This window comes from Tympanuchus pallidicinctus, unplaced genomic scaffold (genome assembly GCF_026119805.1).
Source record: "Tympanuchus pallidicinctus isolate F22 unplaced genomic scaffold, pur_lepc_1.0 scaffold8, whole genome shotgun sequence".
NCBI classification, from domain to species: Eukaryota; Metazoa; Chordata; class Aves; order Galliformes; family Phasianidae; genus Tympanuchus; species Tympanuchus pallidicinctus.
The window spans coordinates 4,738,604-4,758,387 of NW_026294802.1; the positions used below are offsets into that span (position 1 = coordinate 4,738,604).

The following is a 19,784-nucleotide window of genomic DNA, read 5'->3' on the forward strand; positions in this document are numbered from 1 at the left end:
TATCTTTGAGCCAAAACCCACACCATGGTTGCTGTCATGGTGGAAGAGCAATTTTTTTTAAGTTAGTTATAACACAAGTCAGTCATCAGTAACAGCAGCTTGATAAATACTGCAATTTACAGCTTCACTAGTTCAGGAGAACTATTATTTTTACAAGGATTGACTGATGTTTTCTGACTTGTGCTAGCATATTTGAGGCTTTCTTCCAGAATTAGCATGGGACAGGGACTGAAGAGAGAATGGTTTCTTTAAGCAACAGAGAGACTAGCATTTGGCAAGTCAAAAAGTCATGTGTAACTCCTAATTTATTAAACTGTTGTACCTGAATGGCAGACAGTATAAAGGTAGGCTGTAGCACTTAAGCCATTCTGGCAGCAGATAGTGGTCAAGGTCTCTTGGCCAGACAACAGCCATGAGGTTTCCTCATCACAAGCACTTTTATATTCATATTTCCATACTTTAGTGGACTGCAACATACAGCAGATTGGAAGAGAGCAGGCAGTAGATGTTTCTTGGCTTGTGTATGCACGTATTTGCTTATTTAGGCATTATTCACAAATACACTCACTTCCAAGTCTAGTATTTATCTAAAGCTTCTTAGGAACTGGTAGAGAACTCAGCCACCACTTTTCCTTCCTCAAATATTCTGTGTCTATTCAAAAGTATGCTTGAAGCCTTCCATTTAAAAAAAAAAGACAAAAAAAGGGGCTCCCAAACTCCTGGCAAACTGAATTATGTCAGTGTGGCCTTTCTAATATGCTTGTAGTAAATAAACCTCTCCAACACTTGAAGGCATATTTACAATGGATGAGTTATCACGCCAAATTCCAGGTTGCTAAAAAGGAAGCAAAGTGCCACTGTTGCTAAAGAACTTCATCTTTGATATCCATGCTGTGGCAGTGGCATTTAAAAAACAAATTACCTCTGGTAAAATCAGATCATCTGAGATGAACTGGAGTTAACAATTTTATTTTGACAAATAAGTGTCAGTTGTGGAAAGGACATTAAAGATGAACCTAACTCCTGAAGAACCATGTATTTCCTATGCACATCTCTGAATCTTCAGAACTGCAGCACCACAAGATGTGCCGCAGTAACAAGATTTCTAAAACTGACTGCTCAGATTTGAAATTCCAAACCAGAAAAAGTCTACAGAAAGATGGCTTGAATCACACACATTTTACCGAATGTACTCCACAATTTCTTAATGGAGGAAAAATACACCAAAACCTGAAAATCTCCAGTTTAACTTCAGGTATTTTGGTTTGTGACTGATGAAGTCCAGCCTCAGTAGGCTGAAGATGTAGAGTGTTGGTGACTCTAGATAGCAGTTTTCACTGATATAGTTTGAAATACCAACCAGACTATAATGCCCATAAGTCCAACAGATCGGTGGCCATCCAAAGAATTACCAAGGTTGGTAAAGACCTCCAAGGTAGGCTGTAGCACCATCCACCTACCATCAATATTTCCTCGCAAACCATCTCCCTTTGTACCACATCTAAAGGCTTCTTGAACACCTCCATGGACAGTGACTCAATCACCTCCCTGGGCAGCCCATTCCAGTGCCTGATAGCTCTTTCAGAGAAGAAATTTTTTCCAATATCCAACCTGAACCTCCCCTGGCACAACTTGAGGCCATTTCTGCTCATCCTCTCATTAGCTCTATTAAAGCTACTTTGGCTTTGACTTTCTGGAAGCTGCTGATCTCTGACAGAGAAAGCAGCCTAGCTCCTACCTAGAAAAATGTTTCACATGCTGTAGGCAACATCTGGGGAGGAGATGTGGGGGATTTTCTCTGGTGTTGCCCCCACTCTGAACTGTCAGTGCCCTTGATGGGCCGTAGGCGCTCTTCCATGTCAAAGCAAGGCACACTTACTGCCAGCTCCCATCTCACTGTCCTGCTGCTCAGCACCATGCATTAGTGCCTGCTTTCCTCTCACTGCCTGTAAGCGAGCCACTGTGCTGGAAAGCAAGTTCCTGCCAGCGCCAAGAGCAGATTCCTTGCTCTTACCTCAGTCATCCCCCTGCTTTTCTTGTCTCTTAACTCATTGCTTCATCCCCCTTTCCCTACAGTATCCCATAACTGCAAAGCAGGGCTTTAATAATGCATGTGTTCCCTCACTGTACATGCCGAATGCCTGAGAGCGCTGTTTTAATGAGTCGAGTCTGCCTTTTTATCAGTACTGCTGTCTGAGGCCACAGCACACTCAGACCGAACATTTTTTGAAGGCAGTTTCTGGGAAGGCGAGAGGTAAACCCTGCAAAGAGTCAGGGAGCCAGGCAGCTGCTTTACCTCAGGCTGGTTTGACCCAGGATTTCTCTTCTTGAGGGCAGAAATCCCATTACTCATTCATGTAGTTAAGCAGTTCTTAGGAAGACTGTGATTTTCTTTCTTTGTGGCTACTCTCACCATGGTACAGTGAGATCCATTTATCCTCCTTATTCAGTGCTCTGTTTTCATGCCCCATCTCTGTCTAGATCTCATTCCTTCACTGCTTATCGCTCTTCCCATTTTCTTTCCCCTAAGTCCTGCTCTGAGCTACATATATTAGCCAGAAAAATAACCTCTCAGCTCTATCCAAGCACTGCATTTAGGTGTATAAAACCTAAGTTCTATACTGCAACAAGATATTCCTTAAACAAGAATCTGGGCATTTTAGGCAAAATAGAATTTTTTTCCTTCAAATCCCAGCCTTTGCTACCTTACTTTGCTACCAGTGCAGAGGTGCGTATCATTAGCGCTGTGCACATGGACAGCAGTGGTGGGCTGTAGAACTGCTCCCTTGGGACATGTCTGCTTAATTTTGGCTCATTAGTTTGGATGATCATAGTACAACTGAGACACATAGAATAGATGGTCATTGCTATTCTCCTGACCACATACAGCTTACACTTACACCCTAAAGTCACAGGGAAGCCTGCTCAGAAGAGCTTGTTTCAAAACCTGTGGAGAATAGCAGAAGCATTCCTAATCCTTATGCTGCATTTTAGTCAGATAGGAAGCAAACTGTCCCAAAGGCTAGCTGCCCATTTACCTGGTAAATGATAAGTTTTTGCAGCTTCAGGAGTGCCAGATGTTTCTGGTTGTTTCTGGAAGGAAACCCACTTAAGACATAGTACACATGCACAGCTTTCACAAGCATGCAGTTGTTACCCTTCACGTTTGGCAACAAGCATATCTCTCCCAGGACTACCCTGTTCTGAGCACTGAGTAAGGAAAATGAAAATCCTTTTCAGTCTAAAGTACTCCATGGTTTCTCAGGGGGAGCCCAAAGATCACAAGTAACATTCGCTGCCAGCAATGTTCATGTTCCAGGACTTAGAACCTTCCATCATGGGGACAGTTTGGGGAGTCCCAGTTGGGGTTCCACTGCTTTCTGTGCTGACAGAACCTAGACTTCCATCTCCAAAGGTTTGCTGCTGTTATGATTAACACAGAATCCAGAAGTGGGTCAGTCACTCATCTTCTCAGGAATCAGAAAACAAAGTGGACTGAACTTATATCAAAGCTACAGATTTGGGCTGTATTATAGCTCAAATGAAACATTCAAGACCAAGACACCACGGGTGTCAAAGTATAACGAAGTTGAAGATCTAGCAATATCATGTGGTGCCACAGCTTTACAAGGGCTATTAAGGACATAGTAGAAGCCACAGGCACCAACGTGCCAGCAGCTTTGGCAGGCAGACAACAAGCTCTTCTATGACTGCCTGCACATGAATTACCAGGTACACACCAAAACCTATCTTACCGACACCACTGCCCACACTGGCAACATGCTACTGTTGGAAAGCTCTGGTTGTATGTAGACATGTGGGGAACACCAAGCTTACCTATTGTTTGCCAGGACTGACAAGATAGCTTAGAGATTGTCCAGTTCTTCATGCCAACAAGCCCTCAGTGTTCTGGGGTGAGAGGACATTACCCACCTGATTTTGCAGTGTGCAGCTGTCAGAACTCATTTTTCCGTCAGTCAGAAAGCCTCCATAGAACTGCTGGCCCTTGTACTACAAGTTGGTCAGCCAGGTCCAGGACATCAGGGCTGCTCAGTTGCACTCAGACTTCCCACATGGCTTCCCCAGTTCTGCACTCATTTCAGGCTCCAGCATACGGAATGGATCCACTACTGGAAATGTGCATTCTTCAGAGTTATTTCCATACTGTTAGCATTTATTTTTTCTGAATCTCTGGTGGGATTGACATGTCTGCATTAGAGAGTTGGAAGCATTTTTTTCTTCAAAAGAACAGCAGATATCCATATATTCTGTACTAAAAAATAAGGACATGAGCTAATACCAATTTAGGAAGGACGTGAATCTTGACATCTTAGATGCATAGAGGCTGGGCACTAAGTTGTGTATAAGTGGTGTTCTCCTACATGCTTTTCAGAAAGTGGCATTTCTCAGGTAAGAAGCATTCTTTGATTTATTTATTAATTTTATGTCAAAGCTGTTATTTTTGACTCAGTTCCCTAATACTAAGTTTCCATTTTCCAAAATTAGTTTGTTTGGTGTTCTCAACCAGCTCCAGTAAGAGCAAATTAAACAGGGCATAAATAACTGCAATACGACCATCATCAGCTTTCACTGCTCACAAGAAGTGTTAGCATGAGAAAGAAAACTGCAAGTGAGCAGTATTTACTTTCCTCAGATGTCAGTATTACAGAGGATGAGGCAACAAAAAAAATGCTTAACAAAAGAAGTCCATGAAATACTTGAAATTGTTAGAGCTGGCTTGGAGAAACCTATTGAGAACTTTAAGGGCTGATGTATGACACATCCCCTATTTCCCTTTCATTCACAGCGGGGCTTCTGGATCATGTGATGAGAGCTAAACTTTTTATAACTGGCTCCTTTTATCCTTTTTCTGTGCCCCAGGAAAAGGCATGACTCTCTAGTAATAGGAGCCAAGCTCTCAAGCAAATGTTAGCATAGATAGACTGAACTGTTTGGCTTTCTGCTTCCTGTTTATAAGCGTCCAGTTCCAGAAAATAGTTATTAATTAATCAGAGGTCATTTACATGGTGAGACCAATTGTTCTTCCCGACATACATTTATCTTAAACTAGTTTTTTGGTTAGGCTTTTGCTTAGAGCAACAGTCATCCCTCAGGAACGTTTCTATATTTGGCTTAGTGATGGTGAGAACTGCAGAGATACGTGGTCTACTGCTTAATGAGAAGTGCTTGGAGTGAGCAGTGAATTAACTTGCTATAGTTTTAGATACATGAGAGCAGAGAAGACTATCCTGACACTATCTTAGGGCAATAGCTTTAGGGGAAAAGCAGAAAAAATTACAATTTTACCTGCCTGTAATCTTCAATACTACTTTAGCAATAGGTCTTCTTTGCAAAGCAGACAGGGAAAGATCCAGATCATTACTTACATTGGCTGCTGCCTTCCATCTCACTTTGTGTTGGCTGCTGATACAGCCCCTCAAGAAGGATTTTGAAGCCTCGTTATCCCACAGATTTATCAGTTTTGAAATGAAGGATGAGGAGCTGCTACTAGAGAACATACTAAAAGATTTTTTTCTGGCCACATAAGTTTGCTGAAAATAAAATACTGTAGTTGTAGTCATTGCCAAGTACAATTTGACACTCAGCACCTATACTTATTATTTCCAGTGACGTATTTTTAATCTAAAACACTTGATACTTGAAGATGCTAGGGATGCTGAGAGGGCTCTGAGATCTTTCAAGAGGTGTGTCTCCAGTTGCCTATGCAACATCACTTCCTACCCAGAATATAGAAGTGGAGCCTACTGCAACGGCCAAATTGCTCCCACGCTCTGTATGAATGTGTATCTCATACTCCAGTGAGATTACTTCAACAAACAGCTCTCTAAATGTCTACGTATGTGGGAGGAGAAAGGATGGAGGCAGTGGGAGAACAAGAAAAGCCATTTCAGTAAACACTTCTGTAACCAAAGATCCTGTTATCTTTATGGCACAAGGCAGCTTTGGTACTCACAGCAGTACCTGCTCAAACTGCATTTCAGACAGCGAGATGAGTAGCAAGAAGAAAAAGGGTGTAAAAAATGAACTGATGTAAGTATCCTCCCACATATCCATGATGATGGAAGTCAGGATGGACTGCGTGCAGGTCTCTTCCACCTAAGAGGCCCTTGATGACAAACCTTCTCTTCATGTCTCTTGGGAAGCCTGCTGCCGCTTGACTCTTGCCTGAGAGAGATGTGGTCCATCGTAAACACTAAATTCCAAATGCAGATCCTTGCATCCTTAATTATAGTGTCTAATAGCCTTCGGTTTATATCCTGGGCACTGTCAAAACAATACAAAATAAAACAATCATATCACTTGCTTAAACCTTTTTCTGCATGAATTTCCTTAAGCAGGCCTGTTGATACTGGAGAAAGCCCAGACTGTAATGATAGATATAAGTTCTGCTGGTTGAAATGAAGCTTGCTTGGCTTCTTAAGCACAAATTCTACATGGAGTTTACACAGATGTGATCAACCAGAAAAAGGTTGACTTGAGAAACAACTGCAACTCTGAAGAGTTCAGACTGTGAGAGCATTGGTTTGCTAAAGCAGAATGGAATGGGACATATAAGTCAACACCTAAGCTAATGCCTCCTTTCTACAAGCTTGTAATAGAGAATGAGCACAAGATTTCAACCACTACTTATGCATTTAATCATTTGCAATCAAAAATACTGCTAGATCTTTAATTCTTAATAATCATTTCTCTCCAAAGCAGGTAGACACGCTAAATACTTAATACATCATTTAATGTGGAGAAAAAAAAAAAAAGAAAAAAAAAAGCATGAAATAGAGGTTGCCTGAAAAATAGGCCAGGCTGGGATGTAAGCCTTTCTCCTTTTCCTCAAGTCCCATAAAGCAGAACCTCCAAAAATGTGGTGTTAGAAAATATTTCCCTTTCTGAAAGTGTCTTAGGGTCAAACTCTTGGTGCCATTCAGGTTTGAATTCATGCACTGGACTACAGCACAAGTCTAGAAGATAGATGCCATGCTACACATTCAGGCCTAGGAAAAGCAGCCAAGACAGACTTGCATTGTTCCCAGGCACAGATCTGCCATGATTAAGATCTCGCATCCAATACATTTGATTGCAACAGCATTCCTGGGAAGGGAAAGATACCGAGCCAGGAGCTCCAAGTATTATCAGAAATCTCTCCTGGAGCATGGAAACATGCCATGTAGAAATCCCCATCTGTCTGCAAAGAAACTCAGAACAGTTCCACTGTTTCACCTACCCCAGCATTAAGGTAAGTGCTCTCTCACATATTAACTCTTTGGTTAGTCCAAATCCTTCATACACCATCAGCTGGTCATGACAATTAGAGAGATTTCTTTCAGTTCATAAGTCCAGGACTTCAACTCAAATAATGGGTTTTAATGGGGCTATAACTCTCCAGTGGCAGCTGCTGCAGAAAGCAAAGAACAAAGTCACAATGCTGGCACATTTTACAATTGGCTCTTATTTCCTAGGGATAGCTATCAAAACGTGAGCCAAGGGAAAATGGGATTGTAATGCCCATTAAAAAGAAAAAGTCAAAGACAGGATACTGGTCTGAATCTATTTCAGGCGTATTATTTGTTACTTCTGAAGTTAAGCTATCAAACAGTTCAAAAGTCTGTGCTATTGCCCAGTGAATGGAAAATTATCTCTTATCCTAACTAAGCCTAATAAAGGAGGTAGAAAAGGAAATAGATGAAAGTGCCAAAAGCTTTTTAGTAGCACAGTTAAACACTACCATTTTTAACCCCTCAGTTGTACCACATTCAGGAGTCTGACAAATTTTATGATGATAACTTTGCCCAGAGACATCAGATTTGTCTGATGCTGGAGAGAAGGCATTGGTAATCCCAGTTTTCCTGACAGTTTTTGAGGAACTTGACCGGTTTGTTTTTGTTTGTTTTTTTTAACATAATCTGTAATACCTACAGATTCATCCAAAGACATCTCAGTATTTGCAGATTTTAATGCTGGAGTTCCAAGAGTCTGAACTTGGGTACTCACCTGGTGGTGCTTCTGCATCTCATGCCGTCACCAGGATATCCCATCTTTCCTTCCCGGTCTGTAAGGGTGGCATCCTTATATTGCAACAGCTCTGAACTCATCTCCTTGGGATTTTTCTGGATATTGTCAAGTCACAGTGGAATAAGAAAGCGAAGTATGAAATTCATCTTTAATAATAGGCTTTTTAGGGGCTTTCACAATGGACTAGGACAATTCTCATATGACATGCTGTGTTCAACTAGAGGATGAGCCAATCGTGAAAGTACATTCCTATTCCACTAGGCCAGATCTTGTTCATCATAATCTCATAAAACTCAGTTTCATTTCAGCCTCATTTAAAGCTTCAGCATTTTGCATATCAGTCAGTTTTACCAAGCTGAAGCTTAAGTGAGTTCTGCTTTTACATATGTTTGGAGAACATCTATATGGAAAACCTCCAGAATGCCCATGAAGATATCTTGTAAACGAGGACATTCTTGAAGCTTCAATCAAAATCAAACAGCTCAGTTCATCTTCTTTAGAGGGAAGCAGTGTGCAGCTTGACTGTACCTTGGACTTTGGGCATCAAGTTTAGCCTATTGTTTTTTTTTCTGGAGAAGGCTCTGGGGAGACCTTATAGCTCTCTTCAATGACTTGAAAGGAGATTGTGTGAGGTGCGAGTTGGCTTCTTCTCCCAAATATTAGCTATAGTACTAGAGAAAATGGCTTTAAGTTGCACCAGGGGAGATTCAGGTTGGATATGTAGGAAACATTTTTTCTCAGAAAGATTATTAATGCAATGGCTTCCCAGGGAGGTACTGGAGTTACTGCCCATGGAAGAATTGTGAAGATGTGGCACTGAGGGCTTTAGTGATATGATGGTGCTGTGTTGATGGCTGGAATAGACCTTAGTGGAGTTTTTCAACTTAGAGATTCTATCATTTAAGAAGTATTTAATTCTATCATTTAAGAAATACCATGGCTGATGGAACAAAGCAACACTTTCACCACAGGCCCAAAGCTCTGGAGAAACCACAGGAGACCTCAGGGTACTTGACAGCACAGCTAGAAGCAAATCCAAGCACAACACTGTAAAAACACATTTGAGAAACATCTCATATGTAGGCAAATCTCATACAAGTTACTCTATGGAAAGGCAGAAAAGAGGGCAACTGCTCACATTTTAGAGACACTCAATGCCAGTAATGCAGCTGCAATGGGATCAAGTCCTGATAAGGCAGCAAGCAAAGCCTCCATCTCTTGTCCTGCAAGAACTGTCCTACTTCTGGCCAGCAGGAATTTGTGCAGTTCATTGCTTACCATCAACTGTCTGAAGTCTGCCCAGAAGTGTAGACATTTTGTTTTCTTTGTCTATTCTGAAAAGTTGCTGAAGTACTTAAAAATTAATAAATTGAAAATGAAATGGGATAGAAAATTGTCATTATTCCACCTCCATTGTTAAGTATTTCCAGTTGTAAAGGAGACTAAAATATTTTGGGATTTTCTTTTTTGGCTCTCTGAATTTTCCAACCTCTTTCTCCCCCATCATACCGTCATCCTAAAATTTGGCATGTCAGCATGAAAGACCAAATCTATGTTTTAGATTTCTCAATAGAAGCTATTTGGTTTAGAGACAGGCACGCACTGACTTCTGTTGCTCATTGGTTCTGGAGGAGTGGAGAAAAAAAATAAGATGCTGTTTCAGTATGTTGGCATATAAATAGACATAGGAATCTAGTTTAATATACCCAGCCTTGAAAAACTGCCAGCCATAACAAATGCTATTACATAGTAGTGAGTCTGTGTGCTGGAGGATGCTCTAGGGAGACATCTATTAGACTCCTGTTAAGGGAAAAGTTTGACTGATGGCCCCATTTCTGATAGTATTTTCCTCTGTCCTGCATATAAATAGTTGTAACAGTTAAACTGCTATTCTCAGCTGTAATAGGCATAATTTTAGAGATTTTCTGTGTGCTTTTATAAATGAGCTCTCAGAGGAAGATAACTGTGGAGTGTACTAAGTACTCCTTAGACATTCCCTCTCTTATCTGTCCTTTCCCTTCCACCTCAGAGTTCCCTGACATGCTACATTGGGAACTTTTTTTCTTATCACTGGTGTGATGTAAGATGACAAGGGTCTATACAGAATATCATCTAAAGACTTTCTCCAGAGGCATTACTTCATTATGAAAATACATGGAGAGTGAAAGCTTGATACATTCGAATTCACCCAAAGAGTTCCTAAAGGCTGATGGTGGATTTCTCCACCACCCTTCATCTAGATGTCAGCGTGGATCCTTCTGTATAATTCATTTCTAACTCCCATAATTACAATAAAAGTTCAACGTATATAAGGCAGAATAAATTAAGGGGAGAGGTTGAGGGGGAGGGAAAGAAAAATTCACTGAAGAGCTAGGAGAAGGAACATCATCTTAAATCAGCACAACTGAAATAACCTCTGCAAGATCTAGCCTTCATAAGTTTCCCCTCTGTTCCTTTCCCCTTACTTTCCCCTCCCCATCTACATTTTGTATCAACGGTTTCCAACTAAATACTTTTGCTTTCAAGTTGTTGTGCGATACTTCTTTTTGATATCCCTATTGCTTATGTTGCAAAAATTAGTTCCTTCTTAACTTTTCTGTGCCCTTTATGGCAGCCCATAAAGCCACTGCCTTTCTCCTCAGTTACCTTTTCCAGCCTGCTGAATCTCTCTCCCTGTAGTCTCTTCCTACAGAGTGCCAGACTTACCCTTAGATACCCATCACGCTTCCCTGTATTTCTAAATCATTTTGATCCTTCTCCCCAGAACCTAAAGCTTCGGTATCATTCATTGCCTCTCCCTATAATGCATTCTGTCACAGAAGCTGTGGGTGCCCCATCCCCAGAGGGACTCACAGCCAGGTTGGATGAGGCAGCCTGATCTGCTGGGTGGCAGCCCTGCCCACAGCACGGGGTTGGGACTTGATTTCTGAGGTCCCTTCCAACACAACCCATTCTAGGATTCTATGCTACTGCTGTGACATTTCACTTCATTATCTCACAGATTTTGCAGCGCATGGAGAAAGTGAGATCAACTTTGAATCAGGAGCTGCCACTACCACAACATCACAAGTTTCTTTCATTACAACTTGCCCAAATTCCACAGCTTATTGCTATACAGTTTGTTTTATCACTCCCTAGTGGATTGATAGGCAGCTCTCCTACAGGGTCAATGCAGCACTCACACATTGTTTAAGGGCTGCAGCCAAGTTTACAATTCAGGCTTTGGAACTAAAGCCTGTACCACACATCAGAGTCATGCAGTCAGAGATGAAAACCCATTCTGAAATTGGCCCAAGTGAAACTGAGAAGTTTCTAGGACTGAGTGCCCTCAGTTGTATCATTTGTTGTTAGCTAGCACTTTTCTTCCTCTTCAACTCTCATCATAAATCCTACAGATGGCTCTTGGAAGTCTGCTGTTGTTATTGACAGATGTTTTACGATAATCTTCACCATATTCTTCAGAGATGTTCTTCCTCTGTGCTTCCCACATACCCCGATGATGAGGAAGGAACAGAGATAACCTCCCGAGGCTCTTCTAGCTTCACTTCTGCCGCACATTCTGTGGATGAATGCACACTTCAGCAATAAAAGCATCAAGAAGAAACAGTCAGCTTTATATGAAACCTGCCACTTCTACCTGTGATTGAAAATAGTCTAGCAGGTCAATAAATGTAGTAGGAAATGGTTTTCCAGTGAGGTAAATATGCACACAGATTGGAAACCAGTTCCTTCCTCTCTACCCCCTCAGGTATAATCACAGAATCACAAAATCATTAAGGTTGAAAAAGACCTCTAAGATCATCTAGTCCAACCATAATATTCATGATTATCGTAATATTGAAATTTCCAGTAAGTCCAATATCATGGGCAAAAGCACACTTCCCTACTACATACACAGGAAAGGCACACGCAAATAAAAAGCATAGGATTAAGATGCATTCATTCTGGCCAGTGTATATATAAAAATAACGTGCCTGTCTACACAGTTTGATAATTTCTTACTTTTCTGCATGCAGGGTCATGATGTAGTCCTGTTGCCTTAGCCTCAGAGACTCAGGTAGCAGACACAAGGTGGACAACAAAGGGTTGAGACTCCAGGTCACAGAGGAAAGCTGACTTGCTTGCAAATTAGTGTTGAGCTGTGTTATAAATCTGATATCTGTTTATCTGTTTTTCCAGGTACAGGTTGGTCAAGGGCCCACTCTATCCCAACTCAGTGTTCACTCAGTGCTTAGGAAGAAGCATAATTTATTTTTTTCCCTTAACCTTGCTACCAACCTTTGATAAGAGTTATGAAAACTTACATTTTGGTCTGTGCATTCTCCAGTTCTCCAGAAACACAGCAGGAGAGCAGGATTAGCCTGCAGCTATATACACACACAGTGCAGTTAGGCTCAACACTTGTTAAATAAGAGACCAGCTCAACAGGGAAATATTTGGAAGCATCTCAGTAGTTATAATAGAGCAGGATGAGAGAAAACAAGATCACTAATGAGAACGCTATGTCCCTTTAGTGCAAGTAAAATAAGGTTGTTTGCCTCCCAAGGCAGCAGTTTTTGAAGTTATGCTCTCTATAGAACAGCTTTAATTCTGTTTAAGTGTGATTTCTTCTACCCCAACATTTACAAGCTTTCTGCTCAGAACAGATACATACAACACACCGTGTCTCTGTGTTCCTGCATGGGATACTAACAGCACCAAGGGTGAGAGGGAAAGCAAAAGACTGAGCACCTCAGGTTGAAAACTGATGAGCTAATCATACAGCTTTGCACAAGAGCAAGACAAGGACTCCTATCTGTAAGCAGTACTGCTGGAGGACACAGTCCTTGTGATTCCAGCAGGCACTGGCAGCATGAGTGCGCGTGCAGCCATCTGGAAGGTAGAGGCTATTGAGATGAGCCATAGGAACTTGTCTCTAAGTTAGTTTTAAAATTGTTTTGCTTTCAGAGTAAGCCCCGCATTCAACTCTTGGCAGCACCATGGACCTGCCATGACTTTGAGCTCACCCAGAAACAAGCAGTGCATTTGAGACAAGCTTGCTTCAGGGCAGACAGGAACCTCATATGAATTTCCAGCTAACCAGAACTGGAGCTGCTGGGCTGATGCAAGGAAAGCAATCGCACCTCCTGCTGCTTTTCACTTCAGGGAGCCTATTTTTATCTCAGTAGTGTGATGTTTTGCAGCACCAGCAAGGATGCCAATGAGAAAAGCAAAGCGCACGCCGCATGCCAACATCCTGGCTATAGCACAAGTCCTCAAACAGAGCTGGTAACAACTTCCCTCCAGAACATACCGTTTTTTGAAGCTATGAGCAATAGAACTCTCTGATTTGTTGCCAGAGCCACTGGCACCCAGTAACTTGAAGATGCCTCAAGCCTTTCCTCTAGCACTGTTACAGCATCAGATGCAGAGAAAATTAAATGCATTATTGATGGTAGGAGGGCATCAGTAGGGCAAGGCTGCTTGTTGTACTTGAAAAGCAACAACAAGGTGATTGAGCTTCTCACACAATATGAGTGCTCTGGTACATGCATATGAGTGTACACAGTCACCTCTACCCGGAGAGAACTCAGTCTGAAACACAGAAGATGCATCTCAGGAGAATCACACAGAGCTGCTCCCCAGATTGAACAGCTCCACCACCTTCTGCAGACAATGTGCTGTGGCCTCTTGCCCTCAGCCACCCCCCAGAGCCACGCAGTTATTGTGTGTGGATGCCTCTTACCATAGTTTTGTGGACAGCTTATCTGGTTGCTCCTTTGCCAAAGTCCCAGGTGCAGTACTGCTTCCCCATGGCATGCTCTGTGCAGCAGAGTATTCAGTTTAACATACAGCTCAGTAACTGTTACTGTGGCCAAGCACTTCTTGCAGTAAGAAGCAAATATGCTTGTATGAGTGTCAGATAAAGGAGTCAGTGGTCGGCATCCAGCTCAAAGAGCCCTCAGGGCTCTGAACATTTTGTACAAAACCATATGCAAAAGCTGTATGCAATGCTAAAGCATCTATCTCCAAGATTTATAGCTACGGAGCTGAGCAGTCCCCTGTATGAACTGCCTGACCTCCAGTAAATCCACAAAAGTCATTACATTCTATGGAGCACCAGGGTCAGCAGCCAGTTGTGTCAAATCCCAAGGGTTGGAAGTTCTCCAGCCAGCTCCCAGCTTACCTCTGGGAATGGTCTGGCTATCGTTCATGTGACTGTTTTTAACTCAGTTTTGGTGACTGGTTTTAACTCAGACGAGAGTTCTCCTCTAGTCAGCACCTGTACTAACATTTTTCATAGGTCTATGTGGGACTGTGAATGGCACTATGAGGGAGAGATACAGGCAGCTGCAGCACAGAGTAGGAGTCCAACTGCTCATCTGACCCGAGAGTGGAGCATTATCCACACTTTTCTTTCACATAGACTTTAATTTCCTGTTCATAACTACAGCACGCTACAGGGGAAAAAGAAAAAAGAAAAAAAGAGTTAAGTCTTCCATTTTCTGTAATATAATAAAACACAAGGAGAATAGAAACATGAAAACTGTCCAGGAATAGATGTCTCCCAAGAAAAGTTGTGGGACAATCCCAACTATTCACCAAGTGGAGAATTACATTCTTGGCTGTATGTGTGCACAGACAGGGAAAGAGGAGGGACAGAGCCTTGAAAGACAAGTGTTTTGCATCAGCAGTTTCCCAGTGCAGCTACCTTGAGCCAAAGGCCAAAGTGGAAACATTTCTCTAAAATGACAAACCTGTTTATTTAACATAGAGGGGAGGGAACTTGAAGCTATCTGATGGCTCTTTGAAGTGTCTTGAATCATGTCAGATTAAATGTGGTGGAGGAGCTGATTTCCCCATTTGCCAACAAAACTATGAAGCCATTTTCATCTTGACCTAAGGAGGAAAGAAACTGCTGGGAAAGAGGAGCAGAGTGGGTTGGGGCAGGAAAGTGGTATGACAGCACTGGGATCACATAAAGCACTTTATGAAGTTTTGATCTCCTCATTTCTGTTGCAAGAGAGAGCACCCTGTTTGAGAACAGGGGCCTCTGTATTTGTAATCACAGAACTGTAGGGGGTGGAAGGGACCTCCAGAGATCATCGAGTCCAACCCCCCTGCCAAAGCAGGTTCCCTACAGCAGGTCGCACAGGTCGGCATCCAGGCAGGTCTTGAACATCTCCAGAGAAGGAGACTCCACCACCTCCCTGGGCAGCCTGTTCCAGTGCTCCGTCACCTCACTGTAAAGAAGTTCTTGCGCACATTTGTGCAGAACTTCCTATGCTGCAGTTTCCAGCCGTTTCCCCTTGTCCTGTCTCCACTCACCACTGAAAACAGTCTGGCCTCGCCATTCTGCCCCCCACACCTTAGACATTTATAGACCTGGATCAGGTCCCCTCTCAGTCTTCTTTTCTCAAGGCTGAACAGACCCAGTTCACTCAGCCTTTCTTCATAGGAGAGATGCTCCAGGCCCTTCACCATCTTCGTGGCCCTCCGCTGGACTCTTTCCAAGAGATCCCTGTCTTCTTTGTACTGGGGAGCCCAGAACTGGATGCAGTACTCCAGATGAGGTCTTACCAGGGCAGAGTAGAGGGGGAGGATCATCTCCTTCGACCTGCTGGACACGCTCTTTTTAATGCACCCCATTGGCCTTTTTGGCCACAAGGGCACACTGCTGGCTGATGGCCAATCTGTCGTCCACCAGGACTCCCCTCCAGCAGGTCATCCCCCAGCCTGTACTGGTGCATGGAATTATCCCTCCCCAGATGCAAGACTCTACACTTGCTTTTATTAAACCTCATCTGTTTTTTTTTCTGCCCAGCTCTCCAGCCTATCCAGGTCTTGCTGAATGGCAACACAGCCTTCAGGCGTGTCAGCCAATCCTCCCACCTTCGTATCATCAGCAAACTTGCTGAGGGTGGCCACTATCCCCTCATCAAGGTCATTGATGAAGATGTTGAACAAGACCGGACCCAGCACAGACCCCTGGGGGACACCACTGGTTACAGGCCTCCAACCGGACTCTGCACCACCAACAACGACCCTCTATGCTCTGCCAGTCAGCCAGTTCTCAACCCACCTCACTGTCCACTCATCCATCCCACACTTCCTCAGCTTTGTTATAAGGATGTCGTGGGGGACAGTATCAAATGCCTTGCTGAAATCAAGGTAGACTACATCCACTGCTCTCCCCCTGTCCATCCAGCCAGAGACAACATCATAGAAGGCTACCAGGTTGGTCAAGCACAACCTCCCCCTGGTGAACCCATGCTGACTACTCCTGATAACCTCCTTTTCTCACAGTTGTCTGGAGATGACATCCAGTACAAGCTGTTCCATCACCTTTCCAGGGACAGAGGTGAGGCTGACTGGCCTATAATTGCCTGGATCTTCCTTCTTGCCTTTTTTGAAGACCGGGGTGACGTTGGCTATCTTCCAGTCTTCAGGCACCTCCCCCATCCTCCAAGACTTCTCAAAGATGACAGAAAGCGGTTCAGCAATCACCTCTGCCAGCTCCCTCAGCACCCGTGGATGAATCCCATCGGGTCCCATGGATTTGTAAACATTGGTGTTGCCTAGGCACTCCTGGACCACCTCTTCCCTGACAGAAGGGCGGTCTTCCATTCCCCAGATCCTCTCACTAACCTCCAGGGTCTCAGATTCCCGAGGGGGAGCTTTTTTCACTGAAAACAGAAGCAAAGAAGGCATTCAGTATCTCCGCCTTCTCAGCATCCCCCGTTACTTGAACACCCCCGTCACTTAGCAGGGAGCCACATTCTCCCTAGTCTTCCTTTTACTGTTAATGTACTTGAAAAAACCTTTTTTATTATCCTTTATCCCCTTTGCCAGATTTAATTCCAGGCGGGCTTTAGCCTTCCTTGTCGCATCCCTGCAGACCCTGACAACATTCCTGTATTCTTCCCAAGTAGTCAGACCCTTTTTCCACATTTCATGGGCCTTCTTCTTTCCTTTGAGTTTGTGCACGAGCTCCTTGCTCATCCACACAGGTCTCCTGCCACTCTTTCCCAATTTCTTCCTCACAGGGACACACCGATCCTGGGCTTGGAAGAAGAGCTGCTTAAATGCCAACCAGCTCTCACAGGCCCCCTTGCCTTCCAACACCCTAGCGCATGAGACAGCTCCAAGTAATAAACTCCCCCCTTTCATAAGTCCTTATTCACCAATGCATATTATAAATTATGGTTTCCCTAGTACTTTCTCTGGAGAAATTTATCCCACAGACTTGAGCATCTAGATATTTACATCCACCAGTTCAGTTTAGTGCTGTCCCAGACTGCCCTGTCTATCAAAGCATGGGTCTGGCAGGAATTTTCAGCAGCAGCTGGTTTTACTGAGAAAGGTATTTGTCCACATGTAATATTCCATTTAAGAGACAGAAGTGTTAAATACAAGAGTTATCCTTCTGAAATTCTCATTTCAATTTCTACTAGACTTTTGTCTTTTTTTTTAAAGGGGGAAGCCATGAGGAAGAGAAAGAAAAAGGGACTTTCTGCTGGAAATCACTGAAGCCTCCTGGATTTTGCTTTCTACCAGAAAAAACCTCAACATGTGTGGAATATTTTCCACAAAGGGGCTATAGTCAAGGGGCCACCAGAACCACCATAGGAACCAAGAGACTGAGATCTTGCAGTTTGCTCATCTGGCCTCTGCATTGCTGTACCTGAGAGGAGAGTTGTCACAGCTCAGACTTGCCCAAGAAATCCTCTGTGCAAGAACAGGGCACAGCTAATGGTGAAACTCTAGATCTGGAACCAAGAGACTGATTTGAAGGTTTGCTTATGAGTATAGATGAAGACTGAGCATGGGCTGAAAATCAAAAGCCACTAGTCAATCATGTTTTATTGTACACATGAAATAGCACCCTACCATAAGAGTGTGATATTGAGCAGAATCTGCATTTTAGCTTGGCAGCACCTCGATAAAAATTACTTTGCCTTTTATTTACTCAGCTGTTCTTACCAGCTTGCCTCATTATTTCACAGAGTAGTCTTGGACACTGCTGTAATGTAAGACTTATAAAAACAATTCAAGTCTTCACAGATTATCTTGAAGAACACGCCTTGAAAGAGGTTCCAAGCCAGCTACAATTAGGAAATATTTATTTCACTAGGAAAAGATAGGACTCAATGTGCAAGTGAAAAACATCCCCTTCTCCACAGGCATCACAGACATTATTGTCCAGAGAAACAATACACTACAATTAATGATCTCACATCCTAGCATCACCGCACATTGCATCTGCAGTACAGATTGACTGCTCACGTAAGCAGTGTCCATTTCAGGGATGACAGGTTGTTGGAGTTTTAGCTGTCATTTGCTACTTGCTCTGCCCTGACCAGCTCCTTCCCCCAGGAGACCTACCAATGCTTGTATGCAGACAACTTCGGGAGCACTCCCCTCTAACATTTCTGTCTGCTGAAATTGCTTAGCTCAGCTCCCACCAGCTTGGGGAATAATTCTAGGTTAGGTCTGGGCACAAGAATAGAATAGAGCTGGAGGTGTATATTCCAATGATAATGAGCAACATGCAAAAATCAGAAGACCTACCTTCTTCAGTGATCTTCCATCCAGATGCAATGCAGAGGGAAGAGGAAGACACAGGGCTGTTGGGCAGAAACAGCGGTCTCACAGCAGTGGTGTACTCCAGTGGGACATCCAGCTGCATCGGGGCAATGTCAGAGTCACTGCTCACCATGTCAAATGGAGAGGCAGCACGTTGGAGGGTCAGGACAAAGAAGGGACAAGTTGCCCTGTAAGTGCATCCCAAACACATACCTAGAAAGGAGGAGGGCAAAACCACAAAGAATGACCAAACTCATTAAAATGAAGCAAATAAGTTGCAAGCACTTCAAATGGAAATCCCTCACTTTTCAGTTGAGAATATTGCCAGGACACATTATTTAGATCTCCTGAGCCTACAGAGATGGCTGACTGCAGCACTGTGCAAATACAAGCTAATAAGCTGTGCAAATATGAACCAATAATTTTTTTAGAGTGAGTCACCTCTTTTCCACATGTATTTTTTCCTCCTCCCCACTAGAAGAGAAAAGTCAGCAACCTTTTTATAGACAGATATATTGTTCAGCACCAAGAGAGTAAGATATCGAGGACACTCAGTCTTCTGCCAGATTTTTAAGTCTTTACCACAAGTAATAAGAACCAGGTATAAAATGTACTTCCAGAAGCTATAAGTTACCTCAGTGAGACCAAGTCACTGGACTTCCTTTCTAATTCCTGAAGCTGTGCTACCCACCGGTCATTTTGCCTTGCTGCCAAGACAGTTTTCTTTGTGTACACAGATCTGTTTTGAGAAATGTGGCAAGGACAAATGTATCACAGACAGTATTTCTCATGTTCTTGCTTCTTTTTTACCTGTTCCATTGAATCTCTCAGGGCTCTACCATGGTCTGCTGTCACAGTTCAGAGTCAGGGTTTCTTGGATCTGTATAATGAGAGCAAACTTATTGGAACTACTTATAGTCAATTGCTCAAGCTTCCTTATTCAGCAGTCATATATCCCTTCTGGCTCTTCTCTAATTAGTCACTTATTCCCAGAACTGCCGAGCAAGAGCTTCTCAACACAACAAATGCATTGCATCAGTTCTGGCTCTGTTACAGCTCTGATCACAGATAGTCCAATTAACTTTAACAGATCTCAGAGGCAAGACAAAGTTGTTGCTATCTCCCATAACACTGTTCACAGGAAGAAGGGCAGAAGGGAAGTTTCAGAGGTATGAATACAATCTGTAGCT

General features: G+C 43.1%; 1 long non-coding RNA gene across 2 annotated transcripts; it reads right to left on the reverse strand.

Annotated features, from left to right (window-relative positions):
• Positions 1-1,453: 1,453 nt before the first annotated feature.
• LOC128073710 (uncharacterized) lies at positions 1,454-19,436 on the reverse strand. Of its 2 annotated transcripts, XR_008202833.1 has the most exons (4): positions 18,580-19,436; positions 8,008-8,123; positions 7,241-7,411; positions 1,454-6,285 (listed from the first exon to the last, which is right to left on the reverse strand). It is a non-coding gene; the product is annotated as an uncharacterized LOC128073710 (long non-coding RNA). The 2 variants fall into 2 exon arrangements; XR_008202834.1 differs by lacking the exon at positions 18,580-19,436 and having other exon boundaries at positions 8,008-8,953.
• Positions 19,437-19,784: the final 348 nt, after the last annotated feature.